Source organism: Dermacentor silvarum, chromosome 1, assembly GCF_013339745.2.
Source record: "Dermacentor silvarum isolate Dsil-2018 chromosome 1, BIME_Dsil_1.4, whole genome shotgun sequence".
NCBI lineage: Eukaryota > Metazoa > Arthropoda > Arachnida > Ixodida > Ixodidae > Dermacentor > Dermacentor silvarum.
The window spans coordinates 420,920,913-420,929,669 of NC_051154.1; the positions used below are offsets into that span (position 1 = coordinate 420,920,913).

An 8,757-nucleotide genomic window follows, 5' to 3' on the forward strand; every position below is an offset into this window, starting at 1 on the left:
AAGCTCATGGTCAACGTAATCATGTCGATAAGATCTCGTGGAACGCACACTTGTCGACGATAATAAGAGCATAGGCCGAGCGTTTTTAGAGTATTACTAGTCGCTGTTTGCATTTCAAGAAGCCAAGGTAGACGAGCTTAAAAAGGTTTTCTCGGTCGCATGCCGCGATTGAGTGACGACACGAAGGAACGATTAGAAGAGAATATAAGGGAACACGAAGTCGAAAAAGCAATAAATGATTTGAACAATGGTAAATCACCCGGACCTGATGGCGTCAGCGCGTGTTTTTATAAAACTTTTAAGAAAGAACTGTAGCCCTTGTTAACAGACCTTTTTAACGCTGAGTATGTGAACAAAGCTTTGCCGCCTTCTTTTGGTAAAGCGCATACCATCCTGATACCTAAGAGTGACAAAGCGGAGAAACTTAGGCTCGTGACATCTTATAGGCCGATATCTTTAAACAATGTCGATTATAAGATTTTTATGAAGGTTTTGGCAGCCAGACTTCAAAGGGGTCATCAAAGAAATAGTCGCAGACTACCGAACGTGTGGGATCAAAGGGAGGTCAATTTTTTCGAACATTCACACGATGCGGTGCATGCTCGAGTGCTGTGACGTCACTAATGACGGCGTCGCAGGGCTCCAGCTTGACCTCGAGAAAGCGTCTGACTGTGTCTCTCATGATATCTTCTTTGTTATTTTGGATCACGCTAATGTAGGTGCCATCATCACTGAGGGAGTGGTGTTGGCGTATCAGAACTGCACAACACGCTTAATTGTGAATAAATCATTGGGGGCCCCCATTACGTCATGCGTTCTGTGCGTCAAGGCTGCCCCCTGAGTCTCTTTTGTTTGCGATTTAGATAGAAACGATGTGTTTGGCGATAATTGAGAATGATCAAATACGCGGTTATAGCTTGGCAGCCACAGAAGTCAAGCTCCTGGCATATGCAGATGATATCGCCGTGTTTGTACAAAAAGGGAAAGTGTAACGGAAACAATAAGCGTTGTGAAACATTTTTGTGATGTGACGGGCAGTAAAGTGAACTGGGGTGAGTCCCTCGGTTTGTGGCACGGAGAGTGGTCTTCGGCCCCGGACAACTTTGCTAATGTGAGCTGGGTGAATACCCCTACCAAGTATCTTGGTGTTCCCCTGGACAGTTGCAAAAATAGCCAGGAATACTGGACGAACCAACTAAAAGAAACAAGAGAAAAAGCAGACAGGGGGAAAGGCATCAACCTGTCGATTTTTAGAAGGGCAACTGTATGCAACTTGTTTTTCATTACGAAATTGTGGTACGTCATGCAGACGTTGTATTGTTCAAGGGCAAACCTGCAAAGGCTGCACAGAGTGTTCGCCGTTTTTATCTGGGGCTCTAACTGGGAAAGATGTAGCCGAACAAATCTGTTCAGGCGGATGAAGGAAGGGGGCTGGGCTTGGCGCATCTTTTCGTACGACAGCTTGTCAACAGATTTTTGTTTTTTTCGGGATGTGCGTGATCCATTTCTGCGTACGGTATGCCAGCTTAGGTTAAGAGGCGCTTTGCCAGCACTTATTGTTAGTACCGAGAGTATGCCGGGAACGATTCGCGGCTATCTTAAAGTTGTCGATTGTGTGCGCTTTATTTCAGTGCGTTTTTCTTTCGATTATCTATGTGACGTGAAAAGAAAGAGATTGTATAAAGATGTATGCGACATTGTATTTCCAGTGCCAATCTACAGAGCGGTATACAATGGAGGCCCAGGACAGGACGTCCTTAAACGGGTGAAAAATATGGAGGTGCCTACTGGGGGGTAAAAACATTCTTTTTTAAGCTACAGCCAGGAAAACTTTCAGTGAAAACGCGGCTTCCTTGTACCATGAGGCTAACACTGCTTGATTTGCAAGCAACCTGAAACAGTAGATCATGTGTTTTTGCATTGCTGGGAAGGGGTGTACTTCTGGGACGTCCTAAAACGGACAATCAAGAAGTAGTTTCTGTTGAATCCGCATGGGATCAGGTACTTACCGATAAAGAATGAGGACGAGGTTCCATACGACTTAGTAATGCTCAATGGCCTGCACTGTTTAATTAAGGCGGGCACGAATGGCTGGGTACCGTGGCGACCCAAACGCTAGGCCTGCTCATATTTATTTTCGAGAAAGTATGTCTCACTTCATTGAAATAAAGAAAATGCAAGATATTGTACCCGATTGGCTGTCGAGGATAGAACCTCTGACGGCATTGAAAGAATTTTAGCTTGACAACGCCAGTACATATTGACTGCTGGCTTTCATGTTTTTCAATATGTTCTGTTGTTGTGTTTTTTCTTGATTTTGTTCTATAGTGTGTGCTCTGTATAATGTAAAAGACCAGCAATAAATAAAAAAGCGCTCATTGGTCTAGAGGTATGATTCTCGCTTAGGGTGCGAGAGGTCCCGAGTTCAAATCCCGGACGAGTCCATTCATTTCTTATGTTCCTTGTCAAGGTAAGTCGTTAGGTGGTCAAATATATTTTACAAAATAAATTTATTCACATTTGATTTTTCTTTTTTGCTTACTTTCGCTCGTAGTGCAGGTGTGATGAAAGGCGCTCATTGTTCTGCATTTTTGCACGCAACCAAGTTATTACGAAAAGTGGAAACATGCAACTGAGTTTAAACGTGTTCGGCTCGTTGGTCTAGGGGTATGATTCTCGCTTAGGGTGCGAGAGGTCCCGGGTTCAAATCCCGGACGAGCCCACTCATTTTTTATTTTCCTTGTCACAGTCAGTCGCAAGGTGGTTGAATAGATTCAACAAAAGAAAATTTATTCACATTTGCCTTTTCTTTTTTTTTTTTTGCTTCCTTTCGCTCGTAGTCCAGATGTGATGAAAGGCGCTCATTGTTCTCCATTTTTGCAAGCAGCCAAGATATTACGAAAGTGCAAACATGCAACTGAGTTTAAACGTGTTCGGCTCGTTGGTCTAGGATTCCACTTCCGGCCGTCGAAGCGAACGGACGTGGTTATCATGTGCTCCGATGGGGCGGTGTTTGCGGCTATGAACAGCCGCGGTAACAGGAATACTCTAGCTGAACATGAGGATTACGAGGTCATCCTACCGACTTTGCCCACAGGTCGTACAGTTTTGAATACCATATTTTATTGCGATAGCAATTATATGGACACTCAAAAGCAGATTTCTGCCGTCGGCGTCGCCGTCGCCGTCGCCGTAGCCGTCGCCGTAGCCGTCGCCGTCGCCGTGAGGTTCCGTATGACGTCAATGGAGATGAAATCGTCGCCGCGGGCCGAACGCTGTATGTGCGAGTGAAAGGGCGCGAGGGACGCGCGCTTTCCCGGGGAGTGAACGCACGGCGGAGACCAAACGCGCGTTCTGCGCTGTTCTGCGCGTTAAGGGCTGCAGAAGTAGGCGTCTCTTTCCTCCTCTACAATCACCATATATGTAGAGCAAACGTGCCTTCTTCCGACGCGCGACAGATCGTGGGGGAAGGGGGGGGGGAGGGAAGGGAGGCGACGTTTAGCTGCGGCACCCAGTGCTTATTTATATCAGAGGCTCCGGCAACAGTCACCAACGCCGCACGCATTTTGAGCGAACGCGGGCAAAACGCCGACGGCGTCGACAACAGTTCTGCGTGTTGCCGGTGCTGCTGCATGTCCAAGTTTATACAGCTGATAAAGCTGCTATCATTATTGCGTATAGCTCTCTTCAAATTTGCTATCGCAATTGATGCTTCGCCTTTCAGGTGAAACTGCGACAACTTTTTACATGCTGATGTGCGTGCAAGGACTTATCGAGTTGAAGAATTCCGGGATACGTTGGACCATCTGGCACTGCTCCCTGAGGTGATAGCCTTAGGGACGTATCAGATGTGCCATGTGTGGGCTGTCACCTTCAAGAACGCTGAAGGCGTCAAGAAAGCCCTGGCTATAGGTGAAATGAAAGTGAAAGGTCGCCGCTGTATAGTGGTCGACCCGACGAATCAAGACCTGCGCCTGAAGTTGCATTGGCTGTTGTTCAACGTTCCCGATGAAGATGTGCGCACTGCACTTGCAATGTTCGGGACTGTAACGGACGTCGCGAAAGAAAAGTGGCGAGTGTATGGCATCCAGGAGAAAACCACGACGACGCGGACGGTGAGCATCAAGCTTCATGCAGGCGTCAAGGTCGATGACCTCCCGCACCAGCTTCGTGTCGGTGGGGAATTGGCGCTGCTAATTGCTCCGGGTAGAGCACCAGTGTGTTTGCGGTGTCACACCGCGGGGCATATACGGCGAGACTGCCGTGTCCCTCGCTGCGCACGGTGCCGCCGTTTTCGCCACGACGAGAGCTCGTGTGTGAAGACATACGCAAGTGTAACAAGCCCAATGGGAAAAACGGACGTCACAGAGCTTGTCATGGACGAAGCTGACGCGGAAGAAGCTGCAGGAACGTCGCGACAAGTGAACCAAAAGGAGATACGACCCGTATACACGCCCTTGTATCCACAAGATAATTTAAAGCAAGGAGACCGGTGCACTGTAGAAGAGACCGACGTAAGGGACGTGCCTGCAAAAATCAGTGTAGGCACTGAAGAGGGCGAACCTTCAACAGAGCCAGCGAGTCAGTGCACGAGTAGAATGGACGTCACGGAGGAAGACAGCAGAGACGCAGTCAGCAAACGAGGACGCGAAGCTGCAACAGACGACTCGGACGGACAAGACGTCGCTGGCGCTGGGGAACCACCAACGAAAACGGTGGTGATTCGGCGTTCATAATTGAAGCCAAAGCCCAACATTATACCAGACAGAAAAGCGGTGCTGAAACCGCCAACGTAGCCGCGAGCTCTGGCGCCCAGCTGCTTCTTTGGGACTATGACGATGCTCATGAACGATCAAAAAAGGGTAGTGAGTGGAGCCTTCGGCAACGCGACCCAAGCCGAAGCTCGAGGAGAGCAGACGTCGGGAACAGGTTGGCTTGTCGCTAATGAGCTGCGGATGTTTTGTTGTGTCTTTGCTCGAGAGGTATGCACCATGGCGTACATATCATTTTAATCTATCGCGATAAATTCGAGCACAGCACTACGCATTGCGACTATCAATGTCCGAGGTTTAAATGCTAGAAAGAAGCAGTACCAGCTGAGTCGCCTTTTCTTGGAGAACGACTTAGACGTAGTTGCAGTGCAAGAAACAAAAATAGATAGCGAGGAACAAACTGACCGCATGGTGCTGCCTTTCCGAGCTAGGTACGATGTTTGTGTTGCCCACGCATTCGGAACATCAGGTGGATGTGCTATTTTCATTAGAAACAGTTTAGGAATAGTTGTTGAGAATGTGTTTGTGTGCCAAAGTGGTAGATTTGTTATAGCCGATTTTTCAATGTCAGATTCTGGTTGGCGAATAATCTGCGTATATGCCCCTAATGCCGAAAATGAACGAGACGTGTTTTTTGAACGGCTGAAGCAGTACTTGATGTGCGAGAGACAAATAATTATGCTTGGAGATTTTAATTGTGTTTGCTCAGTGGCTGATAGTGTCAAAAATGTTCCAGTAAAAGAAAAGAGTGCCTCGCGCTTGATCGCAATGGTACAAGAGCATAATTTAGAAGATATAGGACAGGTGTTGTCTAATGGTACCCGGCCAGTTTTTACACACTATCAGCGTGCTAGCCACGTGAGACTGGATAGGATATACGTTTCATTGCAGTTAGTACCAGCATGCCACAGTTATATCGTTAAACATGTGTCATTCAGTGACCATTGTTTGGTGTTAGTCACATTTGGGACGCGCAAAGAGGCTTCACGCTTTAATTGGAAGATGTGGCTATTTAATGACAAGCTGCTACATAATGAATCGTTCGTTGAGTGCGTAAAGGAAAAGTTCGGACAGCTATTTGCAAGACACGATGACGTGATAGAGTTGTGGGAGCTTTTTAAAGAAGAAATAAAGATTTGTGCAATAGAAAAAGCTAGTGTGATGAAGTACGAAGAAAGAAAAAAGGAGAAAGAAATACAACAAGAACTGGACTTTATGTACCGAGTAGAGGCCGATAAACCTGGTGCGTTCGCAAAGCAGATCAATGAACTTAAGAGTCAACTGGAGCTTATCGACGAAGATAAGTACAGAAGAGCGGTGATCCGAAAAAGGGCGGACAAGCTATGGCTCGGCGAAACGCCCACAAAGCGAGCCTTTGCAGACGAACAGGCTCACGCAAGGCAAAACGTAATTCGGAAAATAAGTTATAAGAATGAAGTCACCGACGAACAAGCTAAAATACACAGAGCGTTCTTCGAGCACTATAGCGAACTATTTCGAAGTAGTAACGATGTCCCGGAAGAATTCGAACGCGAGTTCCTGGCCAACTTGGCAAAACTAGATGACGTAGACCGTGAATATCTGGAAGAACCGATCAGCCAAAAAGAAGTTGAAGATGCCATTGAGGATTTAGCTCGGGGGAAGTCTCCTGGACCTGATGGGTTGGGAGCGGCTTTCTATAAGGCCTTCAGAAAAGTAGTGAGCCTCATTTTATTTTTGGTATTTAGTGAGGCGTATAGGCGAAAATATGCACCCCCGTCATTTGGGCGGTCGCATATAGTACTCATTCCCAAGACGGAAGACTCAGAAAAATTGCTGTCAGTTGGGTCTTACCACCCAATAGCGCTGACTAACGTTGATTATAAAATCTTTACTAAGATCTTGGCAAAGAGGTTACAGCGAGTTATAACACGAATTGTAGGACCGCATCAGACGTGCGGAATCAAAGGAAGATCAATCTACACAAATATTCACATTGCTAGAACCATTCTGGAATGCTGTGATGCGTGGGGTGAACATGTAGCATTGCTTCAACTTGATCTACAAAAGGCCTTTGATCGTGTATCACATAACGTTCTTTTTTCAGTTCTTCAGTATGTAAATGTTGGCTCGGTGCTCTTCGATGGAGTAAAGATGTGCTATGCTAATTGTACCGCTAACCTTATAATAAATAAGGAAGTAGGTGAGAGCTTTCACGTACGCTCAAGTGTGTGCCAGGGATGCCCTTTAAGTCCTGTACTATTTGCGTTGTACCTCGAGCCATTCTGCAGAAAGATTCTTTATAACAACAGTATTGTAGGTTTTCGTTTACAGTCAACGGAAGTAAAGCTGCTTACATACGCGGATGATATTGCTTTGTTTTGTAGCGATAAAGAAAGTGTCGCGACCGCGGTAAAGGACGCTTTATCTTTTTGTAAATGACTGGTAGCGTGATAAACTTTGATAAGTGTTTAGGGGTGTGGCATGGAACATGGCAAAGCACCCCACCCATCTTTGTGAATGTGAAGTGGACCGTTGCGCCGACAAAGTATCTGGGGGTGCCGCTTGAGCACTATAAAGAGGCGGGGAAATTCTGGGAAAATGAAACAAGGAAGGTGCAAGAAAAATCAGTTAAATGGGGTGGTCGTAGTCTTTCGATGTTTGCCCGCGCGACGGTCTGCAACCTGTTTGCCGTTGCCAAAGTGTGCTATGTATTGCAAGCATTGTGTATTACTAGAGTTCACGTGCAACGTTTGCATCGGGTGCTTGCAGTGTACGTATGGGGATCCAATTGGGAGCAAACGAGTCGAACAAACTTATTTCGATCTGTCAAAACAGGGGGGCTTGGACTGGCGCATCTGTTCTTGAAGCAGATAATGCGTCGTTTTGCCTTTTAAGAGACCAAAAAGACCCTTTCCTGGTTAGAGTGATGCAACTGAGACTAGGTACGGCCCTTCCTTAATTCATTGTATCTAGCAGCGTTAACAGTGGCCCTATGAGTGGATTTTGAAAGAAGTGATATGGGCATTCCGGTTTCTGAAGGTGCGCTTCTCAATGGAGTACCTCAGCCACGTTCCCAAAAAACGTCTCTATAAAGATCTAATTGACGTGGTATTGCCAGTGTCGCTGTATAGATCGATGTTCAGAGTGAGGAGTGAGAGAAACGTCCTAAAAAGGGTAAAACGTATGCCTGTGAGGCCATCGGCAAAGTCTTTCTTTTTTCAGCTGCATTCCAATACACTACCTGTAAAACCGTGGCTTCAGGAAAGAGGTATTTTTATCCCCTGGTCTGTGGATTGTTTACTATGCCACAAGGAAGAGACAATTGAACACGTATTCATAGACTGCTGGGACGCCGTTTTCCACTGGGACGTCATGGAGCGAACTATAAAGAAAGACTTGCCCATAACACCCTATGGCATCCGTTTTCTCCAAACGGAAAATGAAGGAGGAGTGCCATACGACATGTTTATGTTATTAGGTTTGCACAGCCTGTGGCACACCCGAATGGCTGTTAGACACGCTGACATAAATGTTCGAAGTACTCGTGAATATTTTATTGAAAGTGTCTGTTACATAAAAGAAGTGTTCGATGCGCAAAACGAAAAGCCAGAATGGATTAGTGTGTTAAACGAGCTTGCGAACCTTAGGCGGTTTTAAAATCTCGTGCACACCAAGACTGGTGGGCACTTTTACCAATTGTGAAGTGTCGAAATTTGGTATGTATTTTGCAAAAGGCAATAAAGAAAAAAAAAGCTCGTTGGTCTAGAGGTACGATTCTCGCTTAGGGTGCGAGAGGTCCTGGGTTCAAATAACGGACGAGCCCACTCATTCTTTATGTTCCTTGTGACAGTCAGTCGGAAGGTGGTCGAAAAGATTTAACAAAAGAAGATTTATTCACATTTGGCTTTTCTTTTTGCTTCCTTTCGCTCGTGGTGCAGATGTGATGAAAGGCGCTCATTGTTCTGCATTTTTGCACGCAACCAAGATATTACGAAAGTGCAAA

The 8,757-nt window shown here is 46.2% G+C and overlaps 1 non-coding gene across 1 annotated transcript; it reads left to right on the top strand.

Annotated features, from left to right (window-relative positions):
* The first annotated feature begins 2,650 nt into the window (after positions 1-2,650).
* Trnap-agg (transfer RNA proline (anticodon AGG)) lies at positions 2,651-2,722 on the top strand. Its single transcript has one exon. It is a non-coding gene; the product is annotated as a tRNA-Pro (tRNA).
* The last annotated feature ends 6,035 nt before the right edge of the window (positions 2,723-8,757 follow it).